This window comes from Lolium perenne, chromosome 7 (genome assembly GCF_019359855.2).
Source record: "Lolium perenne isolate Kyuss_39 chromosome 7, Kyuss_2.0, whole genome shotgun sequence".
Lineage (NCBI taxonomy): Eukaryota > Viridiplantae > Streptophyta > Magnoliopsida > Poales > Poaceae > Lolium > Lolium perenne.
Genome location: NC_067250.2, coordinates 201231175 through 201243705, shown reverse-complemented (window position 1 = coordinate 201243705; position 12531 = coordinate 201231175).

The following is a 12531-nucleotide window of genomic DNA, read 5'->3' as shown; positions in this document are numbered from 1 at the left end:
ATGAAGCAACAGGCAAAAAATTAACATAATAGAATTTTAGGACTTGTTTAACATAGCCAAATCATGTAACTTATACCCAGGCATGCCGGATGCCAGATGGGTCAAAGGCAGTGTGCAATGTTCCATATGGTCATTGTTTATATTTTATTAGATTCCATTAGGCAACTTAGGTAGTGCAACATACAGAAAATGATGCAATTGAACTACGCACAGGAGGTAAATTAACATTCCAAAAAAAAAACAGGGAACTTACGTGAGCTTTTTTTTGAGTCACACGGACCTCATCAGGTACTTGGGCAGAAGAACCTGGTGCCACACTGTTTCTCCTCTGCATGAAGGAGAGGCCAATTGTAAACAGAAACAGGATCCAAGATATAGAAGTTTGCATTAAGCAATATACAAAAAACAGCAGGTACTTACATGATTATAGGCGAGCTTTACTCTACGTTTCTGAGTGTAAGATGTGCCTGCTGCACGTGTAATAACAACAAACAGTTACGAGTCAAGGATTTGCTATAATTAAATTGACACCAAACAGTAGTAGAAACATTATGACGTGCATAAACATGTAATACAGGATCGCAGAAAGATATCAAACATGATGTAACTAGAGCAGTAGCCTACGTCCAAATAGTGAGAAATTGTAATCGTGTCAATGGTGGACTTGTATAGCCTACCCCAACTTGTTTGGGAATAAAGCTTTGTTGTTGGTGGTGTTGTTGTTGTTGTCAATCGTGGACATGTAGAGCATTCAACGGCTCATGATTGGTGGCTCATATTTTGTAGAGTTTCAGCGAATGGGTGGGTTAGGTCACTCATACCACGACACTCTGTATTTATATCATCTGAGTTAGGGTTACAATACCACTAGACATGGGCCTCTATGGGCCTCACACTGGATACAATATTACTACAGCGCTACTACTAAACTCACTCATGGTCCAACACACCCCCTCAAGATGATCATGGGTAAACAACCATGGCCATCTTGCAACAACATGACACATATGACAACTACGAGTAATGAACTTTCAGCATAACTCCTAGGATACATGACAGCATTGCACTTTCCATCATCTTGTCATCTCGATTCATCTCTTCATCAGCAGCGAAGACATCCAGCTTCAACCATCTGGGATACGCACAACTCCTAACCATACACATCCTCAACAACCCCGGCTGCCTCACCACACAAGTTCCGCAGAACCATCCACACTCGCCTCAATGTCCTCAGCCTCTCTTCTCCACTCTGCCCGGCCACTGACCTCTTCCGTCTCTCCCACAAACCCCCAGCCAACTCCTGCCTCAACCATCCACTCCTCAAGCACCCATGCCTATCCCCCGGTCAGGCCTCAACCAGTCTCACCTCGGGCACGCATGCCTTTCCCCTGGACATATCCACAACCATCACCATCACCACTAAACCGCAGCCTCATCAACTCCATCACGACTCAATCGCAGCCTCATCAACTCCATCACAACATATCCTCACAGCCTCACATCTCCATTTTCTCCTCACTTCCACTCGGATGGCGCCTCGTCTGCGCGCCTGGCCAACCCGGGCAGACCGCACTGGCCACATCGACCGGCTCGCGCTGGTCAACGTCCGGCACCAACCTCCGGCTCCGCCTGCGCTCAAAGGCTCGGCCCACTCCGCACGCCTCCAACATCTCCCCCTCGCACGGATCCAGATCTCTCTGCCACGGATTCACTTCCTCTTCTCTCCTTTCTAAACCAAAACGATCTTGACCCTCTTCTTTGTCCCCGCGCGAGCAGCCGCCGATCTCACACAACTCGCATCGCTGTGTGTGATAGCCGCAACCCACGCAGAGCACTGATGCGGCCTCCCGCCGCTGGATTTGTACATCTCAACGGTGGTTTTTGTGGTCAAAGGAAGAACTTGTATGGTACTTGTTTGGGGCGGCTAGCACTAGCGGAAGGAAACCTAGGCTACGATACCATGTAGAGTTTCAGCAAATGGGTGGGTTAGGTCACGGAAAAAAATACTTATGCGTCGTGGTTTAAATCTAAAGGATGAGGTGGTTACAAACGAAAGCACTTGTAAGTTAAAAATATACTAGCACGAATTCAGAAATACGATCAGTGCAATACTCCAAACGAGAACAAAACGCGCGGGGATGTACGGTTACCTATTTACGGCGGCGTTTAGACGTGTTCCGCGTTCTTACGGGTGACGTGGAGGTCGGCGAGGGGACTGCTGTTGCGGTGGGTGCCGGGGAAGCAGATCTTGGGGGGTCGGAGAAGGACATGCTGGGCGGTCGATGAAGTGTTCAGCGCGCCGGCCGAAGTAGAAGGTCGGTGAAGCAGATGATGTGCAGTGCACGGGGACGTCGGTGTCGGCGAAGCTGGTCAGGTGCGGTGGTCGATAGAGTCGGCGAACGAGATACGGTGCGGTGGACGCCGGAGTAGGTGCAGATCAAGCGGATAGGGCAGCCTCGAGGTTTGAAGCCGTGGCAGCTTGAACGGCGAAGTGCGGCGGTGATTTTCCGGTGCGGCGGCCGTGAAGGTGGGAGGTAGGTAAGAGGAGCGGTTTCTCTGAGGGCTTGCGGGCGAAACTAGGGCGAAGCTGGGCGATAGAGGAGAAAAAGGGAATTTCGCAGTCCTTCTTTTGAGGGAAAAAATATTCGCAGATCTGAAACTTTGCGGCGCGAGATATTTGGGCGTTGGCGGGGAATTTTACCGCTCGATGAGATTAAATTTTGCCTGCAGTAGGTAATAATAATAATAAATAGTAGGCCCCACTAGTAGTACTGTAAGTCTGTTCAGTAATCCAAGGGGGTCGAGGTAGAGGAATCCATTATGTGAATCCACATTTCAAAGTGTCCAAAAATTCTAAACTGAAATTTTACATGTATATCTAGACATTTTATGTTGGTACATAAGTTTTTAAAAAAAAATATGTGGCTCCTGTAAAAAAAGACAAATTTTGATGCTGTAACACGACTACGTACATTTTTTGCCTTTTTTGTACACACCACACAAAATGTTGTTTTTCCACGAAAACTTATGAACGAACATAGGATGTCACAATGTATACCAAAAAATTTATATCAGATTTTTTTAACATTTATATAATTGTTTTTTTATTATTTCCAATAATCGGTGCATATGCACGTGTGTGCCAAAACGCCACCTCCAGGGGCTAGGAGTTTCTAAACTTCTTATGGCACATCAAATAAAATGTTGTACAATCAATAATAATAATGTGCTTATGATTGTTACTCCCTTCCACCATTAATAAAGTCCACATCAGTCTCGTGTCAAACTTTGACTCGAGATTTAGGTACCCACATGATAGTGCTAGTATCATAGCTAGTATCATACACATTGGTCCCACAAAACTGCTGATGTGGCAGCTAATTAAGTAGGAGAGAGGAGATTAGTGTAACATAGGTAGATATTGTATCATAGCGCAAACAACGAGATACATGCTTAGGGTTAGGGGTAGATACATGATTTTTCTGGTTTGAATATGTCTAGACCTTATTTATCAACTTAATTGAATGTTTACTATATAACATAAGAAGACCTTGTTTTTTATTTTGTTTTTTAATTTTTATACGGATTTGAATCTTGGTCAAATCCTAGGTTTCACCAAGATTTGAATAAGTTTAAAACATGAATATGAAAAAGTAAGCATGCATGTATGCTTCATAATTAATCACTTCAAAATGAAGCTCTTGGGAGGGTTTTTGAAATTTCCATGTTTGAAACCAAAAACCACATATCATCATGCTTGACTTCATGAGACAGAGTTTAGGTTAGGGGGTAGATACATGATTTCTCTGGTTTGAATATGTCTAGACCTTGTTTATCAACTGAATTGAATGCTTACAATATAACATAAGAAGACTATGTGCCTTGGTTTTTCATTTTTTGTTTTTTTTAAATTATGCCCATTTGAATCTTGGTCAAATCCTAGGTTTGACCATGATTTAAACAAGTTTAAAACATGAATATGAAAAAGTAAGCATGTATCCTTCGTAGTCACTCCAAAATGAAGCTCGATCTTGAGAGGGTTTTTGAAATTTCCATGTTTGAAACCAAAAAACCACATACTTATCTTCATGCTTGACTTCATAAGACAGAGTTAATTAGGGGTAGCTTGATACATGATTTTTCTGGTTTGAATATGTCTAGACCTTATTTATCAACTTAATTGAATGCTTACTATATAACATAAGAAGACCTTGGTTTTCATTTTTTATACCCATTTGAATCTTGGTCAAATCATAGGTTTGACCAAGATTTGAACAAGTTTAAAACATGAATATGAAAAAGTAAGCACGTACGTATGCTTCTTAGTCACTCCAAAATGAAGCTCTTGGGAGGGTTTTTCAAATTTCCATGCTTGAAACCAAAAACCACTTCGCTTCATGCATGCTTGACTTCATAAGACAGAGTTTAGGGTTAGGGGGTAGATACATGATTTCTCTCGTTTGAATATGTCTAGACCTTGTTTATCAACTTAATTGAATGCTTACTATATGACATAAGAAGACTATGTGCCTTGATTTTTTTTTAAATTTTGCCCATTTGAATCTTGGCCAAATCCTAGGTTTGACCATGATTTAAACAAGTTTAAAACATGAATGTGAAAAATTAAGCATGTATCCTTCGTAGTCACTCCAAAATGGAAGCTCTTGAGAGGGTTTTTGAAATTTCCATGTTTGAAACCAAAAAACCGCGTACTTCTCTTCATGCTTGACTTCATAAGACAAAGTTTAGGGTTAGGGGTAGATACATGATTTTTCTGGTTTGAATATGTCTAGACCTTATTTATCAACTTAATTGAATGCTTACTATATAACATAAGAAGACCTTGTTTTTTTTATTTTGTTTTTTAATTTTTATACGGATTTGAATCTTGGTCAAATCCTAGGTTTCACCAAGATTTGAATAAGTTTAAAACATGAATATGAAAAAGTAAGCATGCATGTATGCTTCATAATTAATCACTTCAAAATGAAGCTCTTGGGAGGGTTTTTGAAATTTCCATGTTTGAAACCAAAAAACCACATATCATCATGCTTGACTTCATGAGACAGAGTTTAGGTTAGGGGGTAGAAACATGATTTCTCTGGTTTGAATATGTCTAGACCTTGTTTATCAACTTAATTGAATGCTTACAATATAACATAAGAAGACTATGTGCCTTGGTTTTTCATTTTTTGTTTTTTTTTATATTATGCCCATTTGAATCTTTGTCAAATCCTAGGTTTGACCATGATTTAAACAAGTTTAAAACATGAATATGAAAAAGTAAGCATGTATCCTTCGTAGTCACTCCAAAATGAAGCTCGATCTTGAGAGGGTTTTTGAAATTTCCATGTTTGAAACCAAAAAACCACATACTTATCTTCATGCTTGACTTCATAAGACAGAGTTAATTAGGGGTTAGGGGTAGCTTGATACATGATTTTTCTGGTTTGAATATGTCTAGACCTTATTTATCAACTTAATTGAATGCTTACTATATGACATAAGAAGACCTTGGTTTTCATTTTTTATACCCATTTGAATCTTGGTCAAATCATAGGTTTGACCAAGATTTGAACAAGTTTAAAACATGAATATGAAAAAGTAAGCACGTACGTATGCTTCTTAGTCACTCCAAAATGAAGCTCTTGGGAGGGTTTTTGAAATTTCCATGCTTGAAACCAAAAACCACTTCTCTTCATGCATGCTTGACTTCATAAGACAGAGTTTAGGGTTAGGGGGTAGATACATAATTTCCTGGTTTGAATATGTGTAGACCTTGTTTATCAAAATAATTGAATGCTTACTATATAACATAAGAAGACCTTGTTTTTTTTTGAATTTTTATACCCATTTGAATCTTGGTCAAATCCTTGGTTCCACCAAGATTTGAATAAGTTAAAAACATGAATATGAAAAAGTAAGCATGTATGCTTCTTAGTCACTTCAAAATGAAGCTCTTGGGAGGGTTTTTGAATTTCCATGTTCGAAACCAAAAACCACATATCTTCATGCTTGACTTCATGAAACAGAGTTTAGGGTTAGGGGTAGATACATGCATGATTTTTCTTGTTTGAATATGTCTAGACCTTGTTTATCAACTTAATTGAATGCCTACTATATAACATAAGAAGACCTTTTTTGTTTTTTTTTTGAATTTTTATACCCATTTGAATCTTGGTCAAATCCTAGGTTTCACCAAGATTTGAATAAGTTTAAAACATGACTATGAAAAAGTAACCATGCATGTATGCTTCTTAATTAATCACTTCGAAATGAAGCTCTTGGGAGGGTTTTTGAAATTTCCATGTTTGAAACCAAAAACCACATATCTTCATGCATGCGCTTGACTTCATGAGACAGAGTTTAGGGTTAGGGGGTAGATACATGATTTCTCTCGTTTGAATATGTCTAGACCTTGTTTATCAACTTAATTGAATGATGCTTACTATATGACATAAGAAGACTATGTGCCTTGATTTTTTTAATATTTTGCCCATTTGAATCTTGGCCAAATCCTAGGTTTGACCATGATTTAAACAAGTTTAAAACATGAATATGAAAAATTAAGCATGTATCCTTCGTAGTCACTCCAAAATGGAAGCTCTTGAGAGCGTTTTTAAATTTCCATGATTGAAACTAAAAACCACTTCTCTTCATGCATGCTTGACTTCATAAGACAGAGTTTAGGGTTAGGGGGTAGATACATGATTTTCCTGGTTTGAATATGTGTAGACCTTGTTTATCAAATTAATTGAATGCTTACTATATAACATAAGAAGACCTTGTTTTTTTTGAATTTTTATACCCATTTGAATCTTGGTCAAATCCTTGGTTCCACCAAGATTTGAATAAGTTAAAAACATGAATATGAAAAAGTAAGCATGTATGCTTCTTAGTCACTTCAAAATGAAGCTCTTGGGAGGGTTTTTGAATTTCCATGTTCGAAACCAAAAACCACATATCTTCATGCTTGACTTCATGAAACATAGTTTAGGGTTAGGGGTAGATACATGCATGATTTTTCTGGTTTGAATATGTCTAGACCTTGTTTATCAACTTAATTGAAATTTCCATGTTTGAAACCAAAAAAACCACGTACTTCTCTTCATGCTTGACTTCATAAGACAGAGTTTGGGGATAGGGGTAGCTTGATACATGAATTTTCTGGTTTGAATATGTCTAGACCTTGTTTATCAACATAATTGAATGCTTACTAGATGACATAAGATGACTATGTGCATTGGTTTTTCATTTTATTTTATTTTTTGAATTTTTATGCCCATTTGAATCTTGGTCAAATCCTAGGTTTGACCATGATTTAAACAAGTTTAAAACATGAATATGAAAAATTAAGCATGTATCCTTCGTAGTCACTCCAAAATGAAGCTCGATCTTGAGAGGGTTTTTGAAATTTCCATGTTTGAAATCAAAAAACCACGTACTTCTCTTCATGCTAGACTTCATAAGACAAAGTTTGGGGTTATGGGTAGCTTGATACATAAACTTTCTGGTTTGAATATGTCTAGACATTATTTATCAACTTAATTGATGAATGCTTACTAGATGACATAAGAGTTTTTGAAATTTCCATGCTTGAAAACCAAAAACCACTTCTCTTCATGCATGCTTGACTTCATAAGATAGAGTTTGGGTTAGGGGGTATATACATGATTTTCCTGCTAGTTTGAATATGTCTAGACCTTGTTTATCAATTTAATTGAATGCTCACTATATGACATGAGCAGACCTTGGTTTTAATTTTTTTATACACATTTGATTCTTCGTCAAATCCTAGGTTTGTTGACCAAGATTTGAACAAGTTTAAAACATTAATATGAAAAGGTAAGCATGTATGATTCTTAATTAGTCACTCCAAAATGAAGCTCTTGGGAGGGTTTTTGAAATTTCCATGATTGAAACCAAAAACCACTTCTCTTCATGCTTGAATTCATAAGTCAGGGTTTAGGGATATATAGGGGGTAGATACATGATTTTTCTGGTTTGAATATGTCTAGAGCTTGTTTTTCAACTTGAATGCTTACTATATGACATACGAAGACTATTTGCTAACGGAGGGAGTAAGCACTCTAGCTATGAAAAGTACCAAACGATGCATACCAAAATGATTTTTTAGAGGAATACTAGTTCGGATTATATAATTTTATATTAGCAGGCCAAAATCGAACCCCGTAGTTGGATTTTCAGAAATTGATCCGTAGTACTGGGCAAAATCCTAGTTTAGCTTATTTAATAATAGATTCGTAGGTCGATTTTTTTACGTTATTATTATTATTACTAGGCAGCACATGTGTTTGCCCGTCCAGTGAAACTCTTTCATTTCATTTTTCTTTTCCGCAAGGTCGGGAGTCGGAGGAAGAGGGATCACACGGGAGGAGACGAAGGGAGAGCAGTCACGGGGCCCCACTTATTTGTGGTGTCTATCCTTTTTCTGGTGATGTTGACTGTTGTGCAGGGTTGTCAGTGCGCAGGGGGGTGCGAGCGAGCGAGAAAGGCCGAGAATGAGAGAGATGTTTTTTTTTTAGAGGGACAACCGAACGATCCTGAAGGACCCAGATTTCCAATACGCATCAGAGCGGAGTTTACAGCAGGACACAAAATAAACAGGAAATTACGTCTAAATCCCTAAGATTTACATGGTAGACCCCATCTTTGAAAGCAAGAAATGCGATCGGGTCCTTAATAGGCACCGTCCGGATTGATCCTCGTCGGAGCCGGGGACGAACCACTTGGCGCGACCAAATCGCCATGGCTACAGAGCCTGCACACCATGGCCTACGAGCTGAGCTAGAAACGGCCTGCCAAAACCGGCAGCCAACGGAGGTGGATAATTGGAGAGAGAGAGAGAGAGAGAGAGAGAGAGAGTGTGTTGATGCCTCTCTCTTGACAAAGAAGATGGCCGGGAGTTTGCCTACCTAGCGTACGTGACTTGTGCTCACTGAAGTGTGGGACCTCACGCATGGGAACCACACGTAAGTGACAGACTTGTTGCTCTAATAACTCGGGTGATCATTATACTGTATTAGTACATAGTTTCCTATGGATCCTTCTTAGTCACTCCAAAATGAAGCTCTTTGGGAGGGTTTTTGAAATTTCCATGTTTGAAACCAAAAATAAGAAGACTATGTGCCTTGATTTTTCATTTTTTAAAATTTTGCCCATTTGAATCTTGGTTAAATCCTAGGTTTAACCATGATTTAAACAAGTTTAAAACATGAATATGAAAAATTAAGCATCTATCCTTCTTAGTCACTCCAATATGTAGCTCTTGGGAGGGTTTTTGAAATTTCCATGCTTGAAACCAAAAACCACTTCTCTTCATGCATGCTTGACTTCTTCATAAGACAGAGTTTAGGGTTAGGGGGTAGATACATGATTTTCCTGGTTTGAATATGTGTAGACCTTGTTTATCAAATTAATTGAATGCTTACTATATAACATATAAGAAGACCTTGTTTTTTTTTTGAACTTTTATACCCATTTGAATCTTGGTCAAATCCTTGGTTCCACCAAGATTTGAATAAGTTAAAAACATGAATATGAAAAAGTAAGCATGTATGCTTCTTAGTCACTTCAAAATGAAGCTCTTGGGAGGGTTTTTGAATTTCCATGTTCGAAACCAAAAACCACATATCTTCATGCTTGACTTCATGAAACATAGTTTAGGGTTAGGGGTAGATACATGCATGATTTTTCTTCTTTGAATATGTCTAGACCTTGTTTATCAACTTAATTGAATGCCTACTATATAACATAAGAAGACCTTGTTTTTTTATTTTATTTTTAAATTTTTATACGGATTTGAATCTTGGTCAAATCCTAGGTTTCACCAAGATTTGAATAAGTTTAAAACATGAATATGAAAAAGTAAGCATGCATGTATGCTTCTTAATTAATCTCTTCGAAATGAAGGTCTTGGGAGGGTTTTTGAAATTTCCATGTTTGAAACCAAAAACCACATATCTTCATGCATGCGCTTGACTTCATGAGACAGAGTTTAGTGTTAGGGGGTAGATACATGATTTCTCTCGTTTGAATATGTATAGACCTTGTTTATCAACTTAATTGAATGCTTACTATATGACATAAGAAGACTATGTGCCTTGATTTTTCATTTTTTTAAAATTTTGCCCATTTGAATCTTGGCCAAATCCTAGGTTTGACCATGATTTAAACAAGTTTAAAACATGAATATGAAAAATTAAGTATGTATCCTTCGTAGTCACTCCAAAATGAAGCTCTTGAGAGGGGTTTTGAAATTTCCATGTTTGAAACCAAAAAACCGCGTACTTCTCTTCATGCTTGACTTCATATATAAGACAGAGTTTGGGGATAGGGGTAGCTTGATACATGAATTTTCTTGTTTGAATATGTCTAGACCTTGTTTATCAACTTAATTGAATGCTTACTAGATGACATAAGATGACTATGTGCATTGGTTTTTCATTTTTTTTGAATTTTTATGCCCATTTGAATCTTGGTCAAATCCTAGGTTTGACCATGATTTAATCAAGTTTAAAACATGAATATGAAAAATTAAGCATCTATCCTTCTTATTCACTCCAATATGTAGCTCTTGGGAGGGTTTTTGAAATTTCCATGCTTGAAAACCAAAAACCACTTTTCTTCATGCATGCTTGACTTCATAAGACATAGTTTAGGGTTAGGGGTAGATACATGATTTTCCTACTAGTTTGAATATGTCTAGACCTTGTTTATCAATTTAATTGAATGCTTACTATATGACATGAGCAGACCTTGGTTTTAATTTTTTTATACCCATTTGAATCTTCGTCAAATTGTAGCTAGGTTTGTTGACCAAGATTTGAACAAGTTTAAAACATGAATATGAAAAAGTAAGCATGTATGCGTCTTAACTAGTCACTCCAAAATGAAGCTCTTGGGAGGGTTTTTGAAATTTCCATGTTTGAAACCAAAAACCACTTCTTCTCTTCATGCTTGACTTCATAAGTCAGGGTTTAGGGATATATAGGGGTAGATACATGATTTTTCTGGTTTGATATGTCTAGACCTTGTTTATCAACTTAATTGAATGCTTACTATATGACATAAGAAGACTACGTGACTTGTGCTCACTGAAGTGTGGGACCTCACGCATGGGAACCACACGTAAGTGACAGACTTGTTGCTCTAATAACTCGGGTGATCATTATACTGTATTAGTACATAGTTTCCTATGGATCCTTCTTAGTCACTCCAAAATGAAGCTCTTTGGGAGGGTTTTTGAAATTTCCATGTTTGAAACCAAAAATAAGAAGACTATGTGCCTTGATTTTTCATTTTTTAAAATTTTGCCCATTTGAATCTTGGTTAAATCCTAGGTTTGACCATGATTTAAACAAGTTTAAAACATGAATATGAAAAATTAAGCATCTATCCTTCTTAGTCACTCCAATATGTAGCTCTTGGGAGGGTTTTTGAAATTTCCATGCTTGAAACCAAAAACCACTTCTCTTCATGCATGCTTGACTTCTTCATAAGACAGAGTTTAGGGTTAGGGGGTAGATACATGATTTTCCTGGTTTGAATATGTGTAGACCTTGTTTATCAAATTAATTGAATGCTTACTATATAACATATAAGAAGACCTTGTTTTTTTTTGAACTTTTATACCCATTTGAATCTTGGTCAAATCCTTGGTTCCACCAAGATTTGAATAAGTTAAAAACATGAATATGAAAAAGTAAGCATGTATGCTTCTTAGTCACTTCAAAATGAAGCTCTTGGGAGGGTTTTTGAATTTCCATGTTCGAAACCAAAAACCACATATCTTCATGCTTGACTTCATGAAACATAGTTTAGGGTTAGGGGTAGATACATGCATGATTTTTCTTCTTTGAATATGTCTAGACCTTGTTTATCAACTTAATTGAATGCCTACTATATAACATAAGAAGACCTTGTTTTTTTATTTTATTTTTAAATTTTTATACGGATTTGAATCTTGGTCAAATCCTAGGTTTCACCAAGATTTGAATAAGTTTAAAACATGAATATGAAAAAGTAAGCATGCATGTATGCTTCTTAATTAATCTCTTCGAAATGAAGGTCTTGGGAGGGTTTTTGAAATTTCCATGTTTGAAACCAAAAACCACATATCTTCATGCATGCGCTTGACTTCATGAGACAGAGTTTAGTGTTAGGGGGTAGATACATGATTTCTCTCGTTTGAATATGTCTAGACCTTGTTTATCAACTTAATTGAATGCTTACTATATGACATAAGAAGACTATGTGCCTTGATTTTTCATTTTTTTTAAATTTTGCCCATTTGAATCTTGGCCAAATCCTAGGTTTGACCATGATTTAAACAAGTTTAAAACATGAATATGAAAAATTAAGTATGTATCCTTCGTAGTCACTCCAAAATGAAGCTCTTGAGAGGGGTTTTGAAATTTCCATGTTTGAAACCAAAAACCGCGTACTTCTCTTCATGCTTGACTTCATATATAAGACAGAGTTTGGGGATAGGGGTAGCTTGATACATGA